We start from the raw sequence: 23,888 nt of genomic DNA on the forward strand, positions 1-23,888 counted from the left end.
CTCTTTAAAAAATATTTTATAATAGCTCCCTACAATGTATAGTCCCAACTCTTTAATCTTCAAATTCTGGTCCCTGTCTATGTCACCATCTCCTATAACTGTCCATTCAGCCACCTGAGTTTAGACCTCCCTTTCCAGGAAAGAGCTTGCTAACTCCTATGACCTTGTCTTATTATATATTACCAGAACATCTGCACCAACACCCTTTACCTTCTTCACTTGCTACCTCCTTTTTGTTCTTTAGGGAACCATCTTCCAGAACATCCACTGAAGACCAGCTTTGATGCCTCTACTCTTGGCAACTCCAGCACCCTATGAACACTGCTCTCACCATACCAACTACTTGATTTGAAATTTCCCATTTGCTTTTTTCCCCAGTATGACCATGGCCACGTAAGAGCAGGGACTGTGATTTTTTTATCTGTAATCTAAACCATATAATACCTGGCTTAATAAACATTTATTGTATAAAGTATTCTAAAAAGGGGAAAAGAAAACTCTTCAAGGAACTTACAAACTCGTAGGGGATCCAAGCATATCTGAAATCAGTTCAGGTCAGAACATGGAACATGGTTTTAGATTCTGTGTCAGGATCTCCACTGTATGTTAGAATGAGAAGTTCCTTGTTATGTGAGGAACTCTGGACCTAGACTGTAAAGTGATGAATTAGACCACAAAGCTGGTTTGCAAGGGCCCCCTTTCCTCTACAGCAAGCCCCCTGTTTGAAGCACTGTATCTTCCAACTGTATCTTCAAATAACTTAATGTATCTGTAGCTCATTATTATTGGTATAATTACATGTTCAATATATCTCCTCTACTAGACTTGCAGAGAGCACTTATATCTTGTTATTTAACATTTAGAAGATGTTCAGTATGTATTTGTTGACTTAGAAAAAAAATCCAGAACTAAATCCAGAATGTCCATACTCCCAATTTCTGCATCTTCCTTATTCCCCCATATGGCCTCTACTATGGTGCAAATATTTATTATATGACAAAGATGTAGTTCTTGGATACCAGTAAGTCATGGACTCAAAAGTCTGGAGTTATTTGGCAAAATCTTTCTATACTGCAGTATTTTTGGTTTTCTGTTTGTTTATTTATTTGTTTTTTTTTTTTTTATTTTAGAGAGAGAGTGAGAGCATGCAAGTGGTAGAGAGGGACACAGGGAGAGAGAGAGAATCCCAATCAGGCTCCAAGCTCAGCATGGAGCCCAATGTGGGGCTCGATCTCACGACCCCGGGAACATGACCTGAGCCAAAATCAAGAGTTGTATGCTCAACCGACTGAGTCACCCAGGCACCTCTGCCATATCTTTGTTTTGATACCTTCCTTCATTTCTGTATTGTACTGATAGGGGAAAAAAATGAAAGACTAAAGATAAATTCTGTCCATAATTAGAATCTAGAAGAAACAATTCCTGTTAAGGAAAGCTAAGTTGGAGCTCTGACTTCCCAGATAGATATTTAGAGTTTTAGGGTGAAAAAGAATCAAGAAAGATCATCTAGTCTAACATCTTTCAACATCTTTCAACAATAAGCAAACACATGGTCTGGTTAATGTCTCCTACAGAATTAATGTCTCCTTTTGGCACACTCTAACCAAAATCCCAAATCTTTTCACTCTTGGCTCAGTTCTCTATCACCCCATGATAAGGATATACAAACAAGCATATATATATATATATATATAGGCATATATATATATATATATATATATATATATATATGGTATCTATTTATGCCTATACACACATGTATGCATGCATGTATATTCATAGATATCCATTTAAGCATATACGTACACAAAAGAAGAGGTTTTAGATTAGATCATCCTTTGGTTACCTTGATGTTTTAGAAAAGAGGTGGCGTAGAAATGTAGGCCAATTGCATTTAACAGTTGTGAGTCACACAGATCAGAGAATATGATCTGCTCACTGGTGTACTCACTGTCATGTTAATTATGTGGAGATGTCACAATTATTTGGAATAATTGAGATGAAATAAATGAGATGAAATTTGATTATTTGCACTTCTGAGCTAAAGTTCCTGAAATTTACCCTTTTATCTTTTCTCTTCCTTCTCTGAAACCATCCCACCTCCCTTCTGGCTCAGATGTGGAACCAGATCCTACCCATTGGTGTTGATCCTCTTACTCTTTTCTACCCAGCCACTATAATTCCAACAGAATATTAAAATTACCTTAAATGTTCCCAACTCTTCTGAGCCAGGGGTTTACAGTCCCTATATTTTTGCCTCACTCACCAAATTTCCCAGAATGTTCCCAATTTTACGGCTGGAATTTGGTGTGGTGAACTCCCCAAACCAGTTTTAATTAGAGAGGGTAACATGAAGTAGGTTTCCCAGTATCTCTTGGGATAAGATAGGGCAAAAAAGAAAGCAGTTTTTTGTTTTGTTTTGTTTTTCTGAGTGATGACAGCCAGGCTTGTCTTTAATTGGGGTGCCAGTGTAAGAAACATGGAACCTTCTGTACACACACATGGATTTCTCAACCTGTGTATCTAGCTACTCCCCTCCCAATTCACCAAACAGCAGATCCTTGACCAGCTGTCTGGCCTAAGCTGAGTCCCTGATAATGCAGCCCACTCTAAAATCATGGCTCTGAGGAAGCAGGTTTGGCTCATCTGCACAGGAATTTCCCAGGTCTTAAGAAACGTGGTTGTTCTAGGCAGAATGATGCCTGTCCAACCCTCAAAAATGTTGTACTCTAATCCCTAGAATTTATGAACATGCCTATCTCACATAGCAAAAGGGAGAGAGACTGCTGATGGAATTAAGTTTACTAACGAGTAGATTTTAAGACAGGAAAATTATCCTGGATTATCTGGCTGGGCCCAGTGTAATCACAAGGGTCCTTTTAAGAAGGAGTCAGGAGGCAGAAGAGTCAGTGTCACATTGATCTGAAGTGAGAAGTACTCTACAGACCATAGATAACTGTGATGATGAAAGGGAACAATGAGCTAAGGAACAGAAGAAACCTCTAGAAGACAAAAAAGGCAAGCAACTGGGGTGTTGTAGAGCCACCAGAACGAACACAGCCTTGCCAACATCATTTTGGACTTCTGACCTCCGTAACTGTAAGATAATCAATCTACATAGTTTTAAGCCACTGAGTTTGTGGCAATTTGTTACAGCAGCAATAGGAAACTAATGCAATAGTTTAATGGGGAAAGGGGTACAAGAAGGAAGTTTTGGGTAAGCATGACCCCTTTGCCCTACAGAGACGCACAACAGGAAAGAGGGCCAGTGAGGACTACTCTAAAACTCAGAGGCCAGGGAGGGGCTCTGTTTGCCTGGATCTAGGGCTGGTGCCAGTAATACCAGTAGAATAGTTGTAAGAACAGAAGGTCAAATCTCACATGTTAAGCAATAAGCCACTTTATTCAGTTGTCCTCTAGGATCACCTGCCTTAAATGGGCCTTCTTCAATGCTCAGCAACTTTACTGTATTTCTCTAGCACGTTTATCCATGTTCTCTTGCAACTATTGCCTCCTATCTTCTCCATCATTCTCAAAGCCCTCAAATTCACTTTCTCCTTATTCTCCCTTTCCATTCCCTATTTAGTCCACTTACAGTCAGATTTCTGTCCCATTACCCCACTAAAATTTATTAAAATCACCAATAATGATCATGATAGCAAGTTCAAAGTTCATTTTCAAACTGCATCCTAATTGATGCTTCATTAATTTTGACATTAAGGATTAATCACTCCTTAAAATTCTCTTTTCTCTTGACATCCTTCCATGACACCCCCTCCTCCCCCCGTCTTAAACTTTCTACTTACACTTTGGCTATTCTCAGTTTCCTCTGCCAAGTCCTCCTCTACTTAAACTCTAAATATTGAGTTTATTGGTTGCTTTGTCCTAGACCTTTTAGTTATCTTACTCTAGCCTCTCATCCTAAAAGATCTCATCCATCTTCAAATCACCTATACTGAATATACGAATAACTCACAAAAATTAACCTCCAACCCAGAGCACTCCTCAGAACCCAAGACTTACAGAGTAGAGATACATCTTACATGGAGTTCTAAAGTCAATAAATAAAGCAAATGAAACCATATGCAGCTCAAATTATTATTGAAAATTTCTTCAATATGTACTGAGTCTTAATAAGTTCAACACAGACAATTTGACCTTTAGCATTGAAAAGACTACCTTTTTTTGGATTGAACACCAGATGAAATATGGTCAATGTTTAAGGAATCATGTCTTTTAAGAATTATGCTAATTTTTAAATGCTAAAATCTTATTCAAATTGGCAAGATACACACATAATGGGAGAGAAGCATTGGGAATTTAGGCCAACTCAAGAAATGAAAGATTCATGCATCCCATCTTACTCTTATTCTGGGCTAGGTCAATGTCCACTGAGTTGGATGGTGAATATAGTGCCTCTTTATTATAAATTATCTTTCCATCTCTCTCCCTCTCTCTTTGTGTCTCTTTCTCTGTCTCTGTCGCTCTTTCTCATTTCTTCTGTCTCTCTTCCTCTGCCAACTTACCTCCATAGCCTCCTATCCATTTCCTCCTGCCCACTATAAGACTTTGCAATAACACATGCCATCCATTCATTTGTTCCAGCACAATAAACTCTCTCTTTTATTTAGTCTTTGCATGCATTATTTACTTGGATAATTCTTCCCCCCACACTTGGTCTAGTTGCCATCTAGTTTGTAACTTCAGTGTGCTTTCTCAAAGACACTTCCCAATCTAAAGTACACCCATCCCATCTCCACTATTCTCTCCAATAACTGCCTTCTCAACACCCCTCTTCCTTTTGAAATACATGCTTTTTCTCAGCCTTTTTTTCCCCTTGTCTCTTCATTATGATTAATATAGGCATAAAACATATATATTTCATTCACTATTATGGTACCTTATAAACATTCATTCAATATTTATTGAATGAGATAATGATATTATGCTTTATTAAGGGATAATATCCTTTGGGGTTCAACATAGTCACAGTTGTAGGGATAGGCTTAATTTAAAAGTAGATTTTCACCACTTGAAATGTAGGTTATAGACTAGATGATTTAATGCATGTGCTCTTGTAAGAGGATGACAAAAAATGGAGGGAGTTTATATAGATCAGGTATTTATGATTTTTTTACTTAATGAAGAAAATGGTGATAAAGGAAACTCACACTTTATGAGGATCTGCAACGGACTAGGCATTTGTGTTAAAAATGCTTTCATCTCCCTCATGTGATTCTTACAATAATCCTATGCAGTAGTTGCTATCACCATTTCAGATACGGAAGAACTAAAGATCAGAAAAATTAAATACTTTAAAATCACCTAGCTCATGAGTGACTGAACCAGGATCTGACCACAGTGTTTGATTCCAAAACACTTCCAAAAAACCATTATCACTTAATAATAAATGGGCATTAGGTCTAATTAACTGCATACCCATCTAACTTCACATATATGTATGGAGGAGGCAAGAGGCTAGATTTACCAAAGAATTGACAAGCCTCAAGAGAAAACTTCATAGATCAATTATTTGTCTAATGGGTCAATTGAATTAAAATTTCTGCTAAGCCCGGGTTTCTTTTCTTTTTTTTAAATATAATTTATTGTCAAATTGTGTGTACAGTGTGCTCTTGGTTTTGGAGGCAGATTTCCATTGCTCATCACTTACATACAACACCCAGGGCTCATCCCAACAAGTGCCCTCCTTAATGCCCATCACCCACTTTCCCCTCTCCCCCAACCCCCACCAACCCTCAGTTTGTTCTCTGTATTTAAGGGTCTCTTATGGTTTGCCTCCCTCCCTCTCTGTTTGTAACTTTTTTTATCCCCTTCCCTTCCCCCATGGTCTCCTGCTAAGTTTCTGAAGATCCATATATGAGTGAAAACATATGGTATCTGTCTTTCTCTGACTGACTTATTTCATGTAACAGAATATCCTCCAGTTCCATCCACATTGCTGTCAACGGCAGGATTTCATTCTTTCTCATTGCCAAGTAGTATTCCATTGTATATATAAACCACATCTTCTTTATCCATTCATCAATTGATGGACATTTAGGTTCTTTCCATAATTTCTGGGTTTCTAGCTTTAAGAATTGGTTTGGAAATAACTAAACAAGGAACTCCTGAAAATTCCCAAGTTCAACAGGAAAAATAACTGCAAGGGATTATAGGAGCAGCTTAAAATTTTTCTTTTTGGATTGAATTGTGAGTTTTTATCTCAAAAGTACTTTTCTGGTTAATTTTTCTTTGTTTCCTTCATAATCTGTTAAAAATTGAATAGCATATGATACCACCAGAAACATGGCCTTGGTTTCAGGAAACAAGGACTTTAAATGGAGTAAAGAAGAGTGGCCAGAGTAGGCAGGTGGCCAGAACAGCAAGCTGCATAGGAGAGGGTGATTAGAGAAGTCCCTGGTAACAGACCTCCTTACAAGGAGGGCAGAGCTGGCCAGGCTGTGGGGTGACAATAAAATGCAGGGTCACCATCGGGCTCTCAGATATTCACATGAAGAATTAAAAGAGCATAAACACTGCCTTCAGAAAAAGAAAATGTCAGTTTTCTCATATCTAGTAAAGATAATCAGATATATAGGACTTCTATGAGGATAAATAATGTACATAAATCTCATAAGGCACCACCTGACCCATGCTGAACTTCAAAATGTTAATGCATTTCCCTGTTACAAACCTACCTTGGCAAGTTGTGGAACAGACAAAAATCAAGAACAAGATTTATCATAGAACAATCAAAAATTAAAAAAAAAAAAAAAAACAACCATGGGGCGCTCAGTTAAGTGGTTGGACTCTTGATTTGGGCTCAGGTCATGACCTCACAGGTTCATTTGGTGAGATGGAGCCCCACGTCATGCTCCACACTGACAGTAGGGATCCTGCCTGGGATTCTCTCTCTCCCTCTCCCTTTCCCTCTGCCCCTCCCCCACTTCCTCTCTCTCTCTCTCTCTCTCTCTCTCTCTCTCTCTCTCCCCCTCCCTCCCTCTCAAATATAAATAAATAAACTTATTTAAAAACCCACATAATTTGCAGGTCTTTTTATGAGTTCTGACCTAAAAACACACAAAGCAAGCATCCATCCAGTCCCATGAATTCAAGGACAATCTAGGGTGTAACACATGTGAGAGTTATGCATGGCACATGCCTGTTATGTCTTGCATTATTTTATTCACTTTCAACCTGTAACATTTAATGGGTAAGCTCATAATAGCATGTTCTCTCTGTCGAGTATTTTAAAAACACCCATGCAAGAATTTCTTAGGGCTTCTTACAGAGGTTTTTTTTTTGTACTCTGATTCAAGGTGGCACTTTTTTTTTCTAATGGTTTTCAACATCTAGTAAAGTGGTCCCTTCTGTGACATATTTACTCCTTTTATAACATCTTTAGGTTAGCGTACACAGTGCAAGTTACAAGTTGAAGACCTCACTTAAAGACTCTGAGGATAAAGTTTCACCTATCTACAATTAATAATGAGGCTACTTCTAATCCTCATAGTTTGGTTTGCTTAATATATAGTGAGGTTTTAAATATCTCCCACTGGGGCGCCTGGGTGGCTCAGTCGGTTAAGCGTCTGACTTCAGCTCAGGTCACAATCTCGCAGTCCGTGAGTTCAAGCCCCGCGTTGGGCTCTGGGCTGATGGCTCAGAGCCTGGAGCCTGCTTCCAGTTCTGTGTCTCCCTCTCTCTCTGCCCCTCCCCCATTCATGCTCTGTCTCTCTCTGTCCCAAAAATAAATAAATAAATAAATAAATAAATAAATAAATAAATAAATAAATATCTCCCACTGATCCAGAAGAGACACATAGGAAACTGGCAGCACCTGCTTCCCTAGTTCTGACTTGTGGAAAGTTGGCCATGACCCTCTCTTAGTACCTCTATTTACCACCTAGAATGTATTCCTAAAACAGGCCACTTGCTCTCTCTGTAGAGGTCTGTTTTCAAGAATTAATTTTGGCTGGTATTGTAGGATTTCATAGTATTCCTGATACAGTGTATTTTATAGAGATTTAATAATAAAAGTCTCTAAGTTGGGAAACAATAAGATGAGATGAAGAGATGTCAGGACACTCCTTAGCCTGAATTAAAACATCACCAAAGAATATGTACTTAACCATGAGATAGAATCATTTGTCTTCATGGAAGATAATGACAGACCATTAGTTCATTATGTACCTTGAGTTCCTTGTCTGTTTCTTCGCTGGTTTTCCTGGTAGTAATGGTAGACCTGGGCCAATTTAAGTCTATTGTCTTTGTCAGCCTTTGACAAGTGAATACAATCACATGAAGTCTGGTCTGGGTGGGGGTATGGTTCTATCCATGAAATGGAACAAAGCTAAGTAGGCCAGGGAGGATTAAACTCTTGATCTTGGCATCATTAACACTCTGTTCTAACCCACCGGGCTAACTAGCCACAGACAAAGACCAATTGGAGTAATAAATCACAGCAGCCAGAACAATGTGGTTTGAATTTATTTCTCATTTTTAATACATTAGTTTTATAATTTGATTTAAATATTTTAGGATTAATGAAGCCAAAGGCCCATGTTGCTGTCATTCAGAAGAGAGAAAGCAGAGAGGAAAAGCTATGCCACATAACTTCCTATGATCACCAGGCACAAAATGGTATTAAGGGCTGTGATGTCACTTTGTACAAGAGGTGTTAACCTAGAACATTGAGAGTAAATAACAATTTTTGAAAGTAATTTATGTTTAATAAACACAAAAGAGGTTTTGCATTTAAGGAAACCTTTCTGGACCACTTCGAATGCCAGTAACTTATGAAACAAACAAAAAAAATTACTCCATTGTCTGTTGTTTGTTTGGTTTTGCCAAATTTTCATGCACTGTGTTTGATCCAAAAATGAGGTATGCATGTATCTTCAAATCCTGAAAGTGATTTATTTGCCTCCCAACTGCCTATTTCATTCTTATTATATAAATAGATTACTGGAGAGGATGTCTTAACATTATTATCCCTGTGGCTTTAGATGCCTGGAATATATTCAAAATCCCACTTACTTCCAAGGCCCATTATAAGTGGCACCTCTTCTAGGAAGCAGATCTTAACATTTTAAAATTGATTTCTTTTATACCATTATCATTTGTACTGCCCGCACCTTATATTTTGTGACTTGATTGTATGCAATTATTATTATTGTTGTTCGTTACTTTGCCTTGATCATTTCAATTATCATAACTGCCTCCCTTATGAAAAGATAAAACAATAAATTCCATGGGGGAAAAGGCAGAGTTAGATATTTCTTTGGTGACTCACACAGTACCAAATGTAAGTACAGTGTAAACCTGCTGAAGTTAATTTGAATTGAACGACTCTGTCTGTGATCTTTAAATGTTGTGGAATTGTTAATCTATAATGTTTTTGTTTTGGTCTCTTTCAACACCAAATAGGAAGAACACAGATGCTAAGAATATTTTATGTGAACTTTATCCAGAAAATATACTTTAATTACTTTTTAGCCTAATTTTCATTCCCTTTTTGGCGAGTAAATTGTCTTCAAACACGTCTCTTCTCATATTGTCTATGGAATAATGATAAAATGTTAGATGTGGTGAGTATTTTCAATACCTTTAAAAATACTTTTTCTTTCATTTTCTAAGGTTTTTAATCAGTACTTTAATATATTACGACTGTAGCACAACTGAAAAATATAAAATCCATCGCAATTTCAGGAGATTCATATCATCTCCCATGACAATAAATTATCGCCATTCATCCTTCATATATTAGTGTCCAAAAAGATTAAGAAAATCATGTCCACCCTGGCAGTGTAGGTAGAGACATACTGCCTGAAGTTATCTAACCACAACAGAAACTTGATCAGGATAAGGAAATGAAGTAACAGTAATAATGGTGATAAAGATAATAATAATGATAATAGTCAACTTTTATATAGTACTTGCTATGTGCCTGGCACTTTACATATATTAACTCATTTAATCCTCAAAAAAGCTTCATGAGCTAAATACAATAATTATCTCCATTATACAGATAGGAAATCAAGGTATCAAGTGATTAAGTGATTTCCTCAACATTATCCACTCAGGTAATCTGTTTCTACAGTCCAGTTCTTAGCCAGTGTGCATACCATATCTAAAAAGGGATGGTGAGAGAAGTTGATGTGTAAATTTGGCAATTCTGGATGCTTTTACCCATTCTATCCTAGAAGCAAGCCACAATCTCTTGAGTACAACGTTTTCTTAGTAGCTGAATAAATGACATCATTTCTAATGTCTGCCATGATGTTCTGTACCCTAGACAGCAGTGGTGCCCACCAGAGGGACAGAAGCATGAGTGACAACAACCTGTTCCACCACAGACACCACCTTCCTGGAATCTCAAAAAGACAGAGACAGTAAAAACAAACAAAATAAAACAGTGCCTCTATTGCCTTAATACTTGTTTCACTTTCTTACTTATAATATCCAAATATAAATTTTGTTCATTTCTTAAAAGTGAATAACTGAAATAACGGTATGTCTGCTGCCAAATTGTGGGATTAAATCTCATAAATTCTCAAGGACTGAACTGTTTGTTTATACTTTCCCTGGAAGCACACCATGTTCTTTATGGATAATAACAAATATAAAAAAAAAAACTCTAAAAGTAATTTCAGAGCATTTGATAATCAGGTCATGACATCATCCATATCAGATATGCTGAGAATATGAAGAACTTGATATGAACAGATGGGAGAGATAAAGAAATGTGGGAGCTATTGCTGAGGCAATGTGAGGTGCAGTATTAAATTTTAATTGTTACTTCAAGCTCAGGAAATGTACAAAAATTAGTTGTTAACTACAGCACTGTTCCTCCAAGTGTGGTCTATAGTCCAGCATAATTATTATCTACAAAGTAGATAATAGAAAGTAGAAAATCTACTTAGAAGTAGAAAGTAGAAAATTAGAAGTAGAAAATCTCAGGTCCCGGGCCAAACCTGCTGAATCTGAATTTACATTTTGATAAGATCTTCCAGGTGATTCCTATGCACATTAAAATCTGAAAAGGAGCAAACTAGAGTGTCTCCTTATACTCAATATCAAAATGTAATATCAAATTACTTATATTCAACCTAGCATAATTTTAAGACCACAACTACCTGGTAGAAACAGAGTAATGGTAATATATTTTTGGCAATTTAAATATTACAAAACTATTTTGCAGGAATTTAGCTCACCTGATATCTCATTCCGCTATGAGAAAGTCAGAATGTGTGTTTTTCCTGATGAAACTATTGCTAAAAGAGAAACTATACACGTGGCCAAATATGTAGAGATGGTAATTTACACTTAGATCTTCTAAATCCAAATCCAATACCTTTTTCATTCACAAGCAAACCAGCTGTAGCTGTCAGAATATTTTTAAGATGTGTCCTTAGAAGTGCTAAAAAGTTGACAGTATTTTTCTAAAACATAACTTATTCCCTGTTACAGCATATAGCATTCAGTGCTCCTAAAGGCAGAAAAGGTAATCTTAGTCAAGTACAAGTAAACTCAGTCACTGATGGATTTTCTCAACTTTTTCTGGGTACACTCATGATTTCAGGTTAAACTGGACATTTCAGATTTTGCCCTTCTCCTGAAATGGCATTTGGCTAATTGTGGGGCTGGGGTGGGGGGTGGGGAGGGAGAACATGGTTGCTTCAGTTCTCAGTTCTGACTCCCCACAAAGCCACCTCTACTCATTTCTCATGCTATGGTAACATTCTCGGCAGGCTGCTGCCTCTCAGCATGCTAAACAAAGGGCAGAGACACAGGTATTGTATCTTCTCAAATTTTAGTTCTGACTGACTTTTATTGCTCCTCTCCCCTTTTCAGGACCAAATCCAAAGGTGATGGTGGAAGTGGAGAGGACAGGGCACAGAAAACTGCTCTCCTATGCCTTCCTCAGTGTCTAACTCTCTAGCTTCCTCTGTAATTCTTCCCTATTTCTTCTAGCCCAGAGAATTATTATCTCTCCAAAGGCAGGAAAAACTTGATCTTCAAGTATTCTTGTGTGGCTTTTTTTTTTTTTTTTTTAAGCTTAAAAGCCAGGAATTTCCATAGTTGCCACTCCTCCTTGAGGCAATGCCTGTGTAAAGTCTAGTGACCTAAATGGAGGAGAGGTGACAGGCTAAAATGGAATGAAGTATGGCGAGCATCAGTCAATACTTAAAAATACTGTCCTTCCTGGTGTTCCATAATTCTCACAAGATAATATGTAAGGCTAGAGGTGTTGGACTCTCTAGAATTTAAATCATGGGAAATTAGGCTCACTTCATCTATGTTTGTCTGACAACATCTGAGGTACTATATTCAGTTTTTAGTGGTTCTCTTGAAATGTTATTGACAATGCAAGGGATGCCCAAAGGAAAATAATCAAAGCGGTGAGGTACCTGAGAATGATATAATGTGTGACCTGATTATAGGAATTATGATTATTTAGCCTAGGAAAAATAAAGACTAAAGGGAAATAAGTATTTGATTGTCTACAATATCATGCTGAAAAGAGTAAACATGCTGCTGTTGTTGTTGTTGTTGTTGTTGTTGGGTTTTGCTCTAATGGAAGACTTAGAATCAATGAATTAAGTTCAAAAACTCAAATTTTAGTTCAATTAAGTACACCAGAGATAATTCTGCCATTTTTATTTTACTCCTGCATAGAGCAACAGTACAGAAGAGCCCCAATTCCTGACATATCACTTAAAAGAGAAAGTCACTAGAAAGGCAAGCTTGCTGACCCATATTGAATGACGATGTGAGAAAGAAATAAACTTTTTATTATTTAATGACATTCCCTAATATTTTGTGGTTTTTACATTCTCACAGCACAGTCTCTTCTAGCTTGATTAATACAGTAAGGAAGAACTTCCAAAGAAAAGAGTTCAGCAAAGGACCGAATTTCCCACGCAGAAGTGCCTACCCTATTATGGAGATGGTCAGGCAGTAAGGAATACACATTCTTTTAACAAATGTATTCATAAATTACTTACACATTTATTAAGCAATATATTCAGTGAGTGGATACTGTGCCCCAGTTATTCTGTCGTGCACTGGAGAAAAAGTGGTAGGTAACATCAGTATCACCATCAGTATTGGCTAGTAGTTTTGATTAGGTGATTCCCACGTTTGTTTCCCATTCTAAGGTTTTTAGTGTCCATTTATAATAGAATACTGCTACTGCCACATCCTACTCCTTAATGTTCCTATAATATCTAGCCATTCTCATTTTTTCTATATACACGAGAAGAACACGTTTGTATGTGTATATGTACTTTTTGTGTTTATGCAGATGTGCTTTACATTTCTGATCATTCACCTAACGATTGTTAGGAATTGTGAAGAATTTGAGATTTTATCTGAATTGCACATTAAGTCAGCTTGGATGCTAGCAGAAGGCAAAACACTCCTGGATCAGAAACAAAGGACAGTTTATTATTCACAGCAATAGCTGCAGCCAAAATATCAACATTTGCCTGAATCTCAGTTCCTTCAAGGAAGAATGATGAGGTCCAGGTGACATATGGGCATGCAATGGGTTACATGAGAGAAAAGGAATACCAAATTTAGAAAATGTCAGTCTTTCAGAATTGGCTCTAAGCAACCCTGCCCACACTTTGTCCCAGAGAGACATTATTATTTTTTTATATAATGGACAACAAACAAACCTGCTCTCTGCTCTGGAAGGAGACATAACCTCTCTCTTCTAAGGTTGTTCTCTACAAAAACATATTTGAAAATATAATCAGAACAAAAGTCTGTCAATACTTCTGCTCACAAGACATGCAGAAACATTAGATGTCCGTATAGAATTGTCTTGCAGTAATGATGCACACGAAATTATAAACTGTCACGAACCAGAACAAAGTCTAATTTTTCATCACCATACCTTCAATTTATTTTTTTTTAATTTTTTTATATTTATTTATTTTTGAGAGAGATAGAGTGTGTGTGTAAGTGGCACAGGGGCAGAAAGAAAGAGGGAGACACAGAATCTGAAACAGGCTCCAGGTTCTGAGCAGTAAAAGGAGCTAATATTTATTGAGGTCTTATCATATGCCAGGTCTTTTCAAACATCGCATGTGTCAACTCAATCCCAGAAACTACCAAGATATTTACAAATATTATCTGCACTTTATATATGAGGAAGCTGATGCCAAAACATTTAGCAACTCATTTAAGATGTTCGATTAAATAATAGTTACCCCAACTAATAAGCAACTCATCTAATAAGTGGTGGGACTTAAATATGCATTTCTTGAAGAAGTGAATTGAATGAATAGATGGATAAATAAGTCTGGAACAGAAATGAAGCATCTGCAATTTATATGCGTTGAACTATGTACCAGATTTCAGTTTTGAGTTTGAATACAGTGCAGTTCTGTCCCAGACCTCACATATTACTAAAACCAGAGCAAAATCAGAGGCTAATGCATATTGTTATAGTATCTGTCGATTTCTGGAACTATAATCTACTCAGAGACTCTTCATGTAAGTCTGTGCTGTAGCATGTCTAATTGAAGCTTTGTTGTCTAGGTTTAATTTGCCTGGCTTGGCCAAATTTCATGGTAAAAGACTAATTCTCTCTGAAAAAAATATGAGAATTTATTTCATACTTATTGTTCCTAGCAGTATGTACACTGGCAGAACATTAAAAACAAGCAGAATTGCTCTGTTTTATTAGCTGTGGAATAGTACAATGGAAAAACTAGCTCATGACTGAAACAGAGAGAAGTCATTTCTGTGCTATGTCACTATCTCTGGATGTAGACAAAACTGTTGCTACACAAAGTACATACACACTATGTCTTGACTTTTGTTTTTCAAAAAATGCAATCTGTTTATTTCTAATCTTTCTCTTTACAGAATTATCTCTTTTGTCCATCTGTAAACATAAATGAGCATGTACTGGGGTAGAAGGAGATTGAAAATATGTATTACTGCATATCAACAGGATATATATGTGGACAGCAAGGTAGGAGAAGGGTGGGAAAAGTTCAGAAAATTAGGAAAAATGTACCCATAATTCAACACCGCAAGATGGAATCATTACCACACTAATCTGTATATTTTTCCAATGTTTACTTTAAATAATCAATAAATTCACACAATATTTTTTGAGCACCTGCTATGTGCCAGATACAGTTTAAGACACCAGAGATACAGAGATATACAAAATGATACAGACAAATATTCCTCCCGCACATTCTAGAGACAGATTTTCAGACAGTATACAGCAAATTTTGAAAACTACTTTTTAAACATATGAACATTTACTCAAGTTACTCTTTGGTACCTGAATAGCTAATGACAAACTATTTTTCTGTGGTTGTTGTTATGTTCTTGGTGTCTTTTCTTTTTCTTTCCCTGTTTTTAGCAAATAACATAATAAACATCTTGACAGATCAATTTTTCCTCTATATTTTGCACAAGTATATTCTTTCAGTGATATTTCCCCTGGACTTCTGCATGCTGCCTTTGGACCCTGTTCTGCTCTTGTTTCGTGCAAGAATCACATTTAATACACTGACATTTCTGCCAGCAGAATTATCATTAAATGACTTCAGAGGTAGTATAGAGTGATGCTTCTGAAATCTCCTTATCCATAACTTATAGTTGACATTTCAAGATTAAAGTTCCATCTGTGTTCTCCTTTAAAATGCACATACCACTATAATACTAATATCTTGCAAACCTATAATCATCCACACATTTTAAAGAATAAATAAGAAAAAGGCTTGATAGGGTAGAAGAAGAAAGCAGGAGGCCAATGGTGAACACACTATCCTATGCATAAAATGAAGGTTAAGTTCATTTGTGTGTGTGTGTGTGTGTGTGTGTGTGTGTGTGTGCATGTGTGTGAGATTGCATATTTCATCGTTACTATGAATATCTGCTATGGGATTATCTGGCATTAAAGAATTCTGTCCCGGGCATCTGGATGGCTCAGTAAAGTGTCCAACTCTTGATTTTGGCTCAGGTCATGATCCTAGGGTTGGGGGATCTGGCTCCCAGTTGAGCTTGACATGGAGCCTGCCTAAGATTCTCTCTCTCTCCCTGTGCCCCTTCTCCATCCATGCGTGCTTGTGTGTGTGCACATGCAAACTCCCTCCCTCTTCCTCTCTCTCTCTCTCTCCCTCTCAAAAAAAAAAAAAGAATCCTTTCCAAGTATAAGCATGTGTGTAGTTGGCTGGGTAAAAGGGAACAGGTGTGGCTCTCATTAGCATGACATTTTTGTTGTCTGAAGTCAATAAATAGGAGTGATTTATATATATCATTAGACTGCTATAATGCTTAAGGGTAAGAAAAAGCTGGGGATGAGGTAGGTTCATAGATTGTTGTAACTGTAAAATCTAGTATAGTTATTTCATTTTCATTTTCAGATAAAGGAGCTGAGGACTAAATAAACTGAAACTTGAGCAAGTCATAAAAATAGTATATTTCTAATCCAATGTCCTTTCAGTTCTAGCTCGCTGCCTCCATTCCAGGGTGAGCATTGGGACATTTTATAGTGGCTGTTGAAAACTTCTACAGTCTTTCATCTTTTTGGAGGAATGATGAAATTAGTAAATGTTTTTCTTTATTTCTTCCTTTTGACCTAGGACTTTAATATTTTTTCTGAACTGCTTTATGAATGCACTTTATGTAAACACAGAACAGGATGGGAAAAGGAGTAAAGGAAAATAGAATACAATAATTTAAAAGGAAATTCAATGAGTTAAATCTTTCTTCCTTAATGTGTAACAATATATAAAGCTTCAATTTGTGTTTTTTTCATATGAAAATTCAAAACATTGCATTACATTGACAGGAGCCATTCAATCTCTCCTTTGGGGGTCCTGTTTCTCAAGACAAAATGGTGCATCTCCTTTTCCCGGTTGGGAATTATGCCAGCCACAAACTTTTTGGGCTTCTTAAGGCAAAGTCCTGTCTGTCCTTAAGGAAAGCTAACTAATTGTTTTTCATTCTAATGGATCTAGGCTCTGTTCTAACAGATGATTGTGCTCTTCTCCAAGAGTCTGATAGTCATATTAGGAGAGAAAAAGGAGCAAAAAAACAATTTGTGCATTTATTTATGAGGGAGTGAAAGAGTGTGGGTGAAAATTCTTGGGAATACTGGAAAGTTGGGAAGATGAGTCAGAGGAGTGCAGAAACCAAAGGTCAAATGCTAAGCATAAGCCCTAAATGGACCTGCTTTCAGAAATTCCTGGGGCAAGGAAGTAGGGACAAAGACTTTACAGGAAGGCTATTCTAATACTCAGGAGCTGAGCTAGGCAAGAAACCCATCTTCAGCCATCTGTGTCATTATACGATGGAAATACTTCCTTTGCCTGCTAACTTGTGACTGAGACCAGTGAGGCACACATCACTCCAGTCTTCCCAGGTAACGTTATTTGGTTGCTCCACTGCTGATTGCCCACAAATTCCCAGGATATCTGTATGCTGATGGATTATCAATCACTTATTACTGAGGAGAAATGTGAATCTGTATTTGAGGGCAGAATGGAATATACCAAACAAGACTGGAGACATAAATCTCATTACTCATTTTCTGTAAAAGTTGATCTTTTTTTGCTATCAATTTTTCTGAGAAGATAGAAGAATACTTGGATAAACGTATATTTTTGATGACTCTCTATTTTTTTTTTTATCAATTCCTTTGGTCCTCAAAGGGTCTATGATTTAGGAAGTGAGAAATAAAAGGCTATAGTGCTTTGTAAGGTACACACTATTAGGTGAGAAGTAGCTGGCAATTGTTTCTTATTAACCCTACTTAAGGAATGTTGAATAGACAGGCAGTGTCATGATGCTGCACTAATAGCAAATCTAATTTAGATTCAGTTTTCAAACAGAACAAGACTCTTCCCACCAAAATCTTTTACACAAGATTATAGACACCAGATAGGGAAGCCAGAGCATAAAATGTATCCCCTCTGACTGTCTACAGTCTTTAGCAATCAAGAGGACAGAGCTGAAGTTTTACTCTGGTATCTTGGGGTTCACAAGGAGAGATTAACAAAAGTGATTAACAATAAGCTATTTATGTAAAAGAAGATCTTTAGTAGATGAGAATGTGGAAGTGTATAACACATATTAGTCCTTGGTAAGTTTAACCTCCCATCACCCTCCCAGAAAATACCCATAAGCAATCAATGTGATTTGGTTTGGCTTTGTTTTAAAATATTTAGTTAAAAATTAATCTGGATATTTCTCTTAATTCACCAGTTCTTCAGCTAAATTATTTAATCATGCAAGACTATTTTAGAGACAATTTAAATTATTTCCCCCCATGCTATTTTAGCTTATTTTTTTTTACTATTTACTGGATCATTAGTGGAAATAATGAAATAATCATTACCTTCTTTTTCTGTACTTACTATGCTATCTTGGAGAAAAAGAGAGAAACAGAGAGAGACAGAGAAGAGAAGAGAGCTTGTATTTCATTCTTTTTTCTATACTCATCTTTCTGGATTATTATTCATTCTTGAATAATGCATGTCAGTTGAATTTGCACATGTTTACATAATTTATAACTGCCAATACACAGTTTTGTGCAACTAACAAATTAAAATATCATGCCCATTAAAATGTACATTCCTTATTTAGATTATGCAGTATTTCTTAGGGAATGGGAATGACTTAAAAACATTTTATAGTTATTTACTGAGGCCTACTTCTCTTGTAAAACATGCAAGCCATAAACTCCAAGATAGGCATTATATTCTGAGGGTTATCTCCTTAAAATAAAAATAAAATTTGTTATTTGTAAAATTTAATATATAATTGTAATTATCAGAAGTTGTATCTACATTTATGAATTACTATCCCCCCAAAGACTATATATAAATGAATACTTAATATGCCTAGTCTATTAATTTGGTTACATATTTTTATGTATCAATTAGTTTTTTAAGTGTGTGTATTAAGTAATTTAAGTATGAGGTTATAATTTATTAAGGCATGATTTATGTACATACACTTTTTCTTTTTAGGGATATGTTTGAGAAACATATACAGCTATGTAACCACCATCACACTTAATATAGAGAATATTCCTGTCATCCTTCCCAAATTCCCGGATTTGCATTTGTGGTCAGTGCCCCCTCCCACCACCAGTCTCTACCAACCACCACTTTGTTTTCTAAGTTTTGTCCTTCGCAGAATGTCTTATAAATGAAATAATATGGTATGTAACCATTCAAATCTGGCTTCTTAGTATAATGTCTTTGATATTCATCCATGTTGTTGCATGTAACATTAGTAGTTCACTGATTTTTTTATTCCTATTATTTTATTGTATGGATGTACCACAATATGTTCTTCCATTCACCAGTTGATACACATTTGGATTGTTTCCATCCTTGAGGATCATTGTCAATAGATATTTATTTACTGCCTCTCCCTATAAGAAGATTATATTTTTCTCCCTTTGATATCAGGGTTCTTCAATAAAATGTGAGCAGAAGTACTTGTACAGCTTCTGAATAAAAGCTTTGAGGAACAATTCATGATTCTTCTTCATGTTTTTCCCTCCACCATGAAAAATGCATGTCCCCAATAGGGCTGCCCCTTCAGCCGAGATCTAGAAAGAAGACACATGAAGCAGAGTCACAGTCAACCCACAGTCTACCTGAGTGAGAAATGAACATTTGCTGTTGTATGAAATGGAAGTTTTGAGTTTGTTACCTCAGCATAAGCTACGACAAACTGACTGCTAAACCTCAGAAACTGCTTCTTTCTACCTTGCTTAACTTCATCTAACATTTGAAATCTATTTCCTTGAACTTCTGTCTTCACTCCCTTGAGCTTGATACAGGACTGACTTTCAGTTCCAACTTTTTTACTTCGTCATTATTATTTTGATTGTGTTGTCTTCCTGCTGCCATTCCCTCCAAAACCGAGTCTTTAAATCGCCAATTTACATCTTCATACTAATGTGCTATAGCAGATGTTCAACTAGTCTCACAGTTTTGAATTTATAATCTCCTAACCTAGATGATGTATTCATGATAATTATATGAACCTTAAAAAAAAACAATAAAACTCTCCTAATATTATGTTTTGTCTAAAAACCTCCAGTGACTACTCACTAATTGTAGGGTTAATCTGACCATCTCACCTTTGCTTACAAGGTACTTTTTGTTGGCTCTTGAACTCCCTCCTCTGTCACTTTTACCATTACAAACATCTTCTGATACTCTACTGAATGAATCTCTCTTCCAATCATATAGGTATATCCCTTGCTCCAGGATTTACAGCAGATTATTTCTATCTACTTTGTGCCCTATTTTTTCCCCATCATTCAAAATTCTCCAGGACATCTTAAATTCCATTATTGTAGAAAAACTTTCTACTAATTCCACTCAGTTACCATTAGATCCTCTAAGCCATGCTCCACAAAACAGCCAAAAGGAACTTTAAAAGCACATATTTATCTTCCCTTCTCTCTACCCTACTTAAAATTATTTCACTGGCAGTTAGGATAAATACTGAAATCTTTAGAACTAGAGGGATTGTCCCTCCCTACCTTTCAGCCTCTGCCCTTCCCTCTCTAGCATTCTGGCTGTTTGGGTTCTCTTTTTTGTTCCACTAAACATGGTGCTCCCTCCCACTGTGGGATCTTTGGGCTTGCTATTCTCTCTGCCTAGAATGTTATTCTTTCATCTCCCTTTTCTAGTTAACTCCTTCCTATCCTTCAGATCTCAGCCCTGTTATTACTTTTTCAGAGAAGCCTTCCCTGACTTCTCCAAGGAAGTCCGAACTTCTTAATATATGCTTACCTACCCCGCCTCAACCTACTTACCACACTTAAAATTTTGCATTTATTTGTGTGATTATTACATCATCTACCTGTTTGGGCTCCAGCACTGTAGACTCATATCACCCATGGAACAAAATTTGTATATTTTTTGCTGGATGTTCCTCAAAGTCCAGCAGCCCATGGTATGTGGAGTCTTCACTCAGTATCTCTACTATACTGATTTGTAGTCTTGCATTAATTTGTAATTTAGATCTGTATCACTCTGTATTGGCATTTCTTCTTGTTTGCATGTCTCGTCACTGTACCAACAGACACAGACACTTAGTGAGTTCTATGCTGTTAGTTGAATAAATGAATAATCTCTGGTTACTCTCAAATATGAATACTATTAGATTGAAGGTTAGTCGATGTAGCAAAATTACTATCAAGATGCAGCCACTTCCAAAAATTTTAGTCCAGTTCATTTACATATTCAAACAAAACTGTTTAAATAAAACCACTGAACGCCTACTATCATCAGCACCATGATTAAGGTTGCCAGATAAAATTTCAATCATGAATAATTTTTTTTATCGTATGTCCCCAATATTGTAGAGGGCAGAATTATACTAAAAGTAATCTGTGGTTTATCTAAAGCTCAGGATTTTTATTTGCTTAGTCTGGCAACCCTAACAATGATACTCCTTGAAATGATAATTGTTGTTTTCCATTGAGTGCTGATTGTTAATCACACAGAGCATCAAGTGCTGTCTATTGATGATTTTATTTCATCTTTACAACCAAATGAGTAGGTCCTATGAACATTCATTTTGAACACATGGAGAAATTAAGGCACAGAATAAAGACCTTGCTCAGAGTTACACAACTATTAAATGGCAAGTCCTATAAATATATCTCTCAAGGTATTTAAGAACTCGAAGTCTACACTCATAATCACTATAATATGCCACATCATCTTACATTATCTAAGCTATTGAACATATACCAGGCAACTTCAGAGACAACAAACTTTTGTCATTGAGTACTCTGAGTATTTTATAACTATGGTAATCCAAAGATCCCAACATAAGACCCAGAATTAGATTTGTGAAACAGCAAATGAATTTCTGACATCGCCTAAGAAATTTCAGCCACTATATGGATTTTGAATTTACATGAATGTGCTACATATCACTGTCTCTGTAACCTATTACATTGGGTCTATTATTGCCCATGAGTTAACTTTTAAAGAGTTTTCTATGACATAGAGAAAAATCTAGATATAATTTTCATGTCCTAAGGTCAATGCAATGGATACCTCTCCTGGTGACAAAACATCTCCAAAATCAAGTTTTCTTTGAAGATTTATAAAGATTTGCACTATAGTCACTGTTTTATTTTAGTGGTAACTTTCAATATTAGTGGACCACCCAGTGCTTCCTAGTGTAATCATGTAAATACTATGTAAATGGGTCCAGTTTTTTTTTTTTATGTTTCTACTTTTGTATCTCTTTTGTGAGTATTAATTCCAATTTCCCTCTCTTTAAATTGAACTGTGAGGTAACTTAAAATAGTTCCTGAGTTCTATCCAAAAGGCACCTTGAGCAAATTGATGGATTAAGTGATTCTTGTGCAGAGTTTAAATATTAGCTTCAAAGATGGTAAGGAAGAAATTTCAAAGAATATCATATATCAAGAATGTTGATCCTTAAAGGTGTTGTGCATTCAATCATCCTTTTTTACCATATTCTTTCAAGAAAATGAGACTCCTCAGGTTTCATACAAAGTAAATCTCTGTTCCTTCATCACTAGATAACTTTCGCCAAGCTGTGGGTCTTAGACACAGATTTAAAATGGCTATGTCCCACACCGAGCCTATACATGTTCTCTCCCTGGTTTATTTAACTTAGCTCCCTCATTCTTTCTGACCCTCTTCACACCACTCCCATGAGATCTTGTTCACTCAGCACACCCAGGGATAAGCTGCCTCTTTCTCTGATGTGGTGACAATAATACAAAGACAGTATACAGGCTTTTGAGTCAGACAGACTTGAGTTTAAATCCCAGATCTATTTATTAGCTGTGTGACTAGAGCTAAGTATTTAATCATTCTCTCTTTCAATGTATTCACTTGAAAAACCACAATAATAGTAGCACCAACCTCTTAGGGTTGTTGCAAATATTAAGTGGATAATGCATGAAGATCATAGGTAAAGAGTAAGGAGTCAAAATGTTAACCAATCATTGTTTTTATCATTTCACGGCAGCAAAATGTGAATAACGTACTTCGTAAACAAAACAAAAGTCCCAGTTTGTGTCTATTAGACTACACTCAAATCTCTCCTCTCAATTTTCCTACCAATAAACTGGTATTCTTTTTAGATTTCAAAATGCACCAAAGGAAAGCTATTAAATTTGGCAATATCAGTGAAAAACACAGAGCAGCACATATTGCCAACTTTGCTCACTTCTACCCATCCCCCACATGTCAGTACTCTAACTGGACTGGACTTGTCCTTGAGTACAGCCTTCAAAAAGTAAAATAAATGTATTCATTTGCTTAAATTATCAAAAGTATACTCTCCTAGTATAAAATTCTCTCCTGGTTTAGAATAGAGATTTGGAGCAAATATTTTCATTTTGTTCATACCATTATCATTGGGTTCTGCAAAGTATGGTAGAACTTCAGTGCTCCCCAGTGAGAAATATATTAATTCTCTTTCTTCCTGGTTGAATGCCACACCAGCCTGCCTGCCATTTTTTTTTCAACCTGATGGGAATATTGTCTATTCATTCATATCTCAATAGAAATTGCATCAGACCTGGGATAAATTACTCAGATCAAAACAGTCTCTCTCTCTCTCTCTCTCTCTCTCTCTCTCTCTCTCTGTCTCTCTGTCTTTCTCACTTTCTCTGTCCTCAGACCTCATTGTGCATAATGCATCATTTTCTTAGGACACAAAAACTAATTTTCCCTTCCTAGCAGTAGTAGTAGTAGTAGTAGTGTGTACACATGGGAGACATCCATGTATCTCCACACCAGGGAGACTTGTAAAAGCGCATATTTGCATTCTCATTAGGTAGAGTTTCCTATGTCTGCATCTTTAAAATTGTGTCAGTGCTTGAAGCAGCA

General features: G+C 36.4%; 1 protein-coding gene across 2 annotated transcripts in view; it reads right to left on the reverse strand.

Annotated features, from left to right (window-relative positions):
* The window catches only part of VGLL3 (vestigial like family member 3), an 89,451-nt gene that overhangs the window by 57,747 nt on the left and 7,816 nt on the right, over positions 1–23,888 (reverse strand). The window contains exon 1 of one of the 2 annotated variants that reach the window (XM_042954700.1): positions 515–563. The exons of the other annotated variant lie outside the window; for it this stretch is intronic. The gene's annotated coding sequence lies outside the window, so the exon portion shown is untranslated. Of the gene's footprint in view, positions 1–514; positions 564–23,888 lie in introns of those variants that run through there. 2 annotated transcript variants of the gene reach the window in all.

The sequence above is a fragment of the Panthera leo genome, chromosome C2, assembly GCF_018350215.1.
Source record: "Panthera leo isolate Ple1 chromosome C2, P.leo_Ple1_pat1.1, whole genome shotgun sequence".
NCBI classification, from domain to species: Eukaryota; Metazoa; Chordata; class Mammalia; order Carnivora; family Felidae; genus Panthera; species Panthera leo.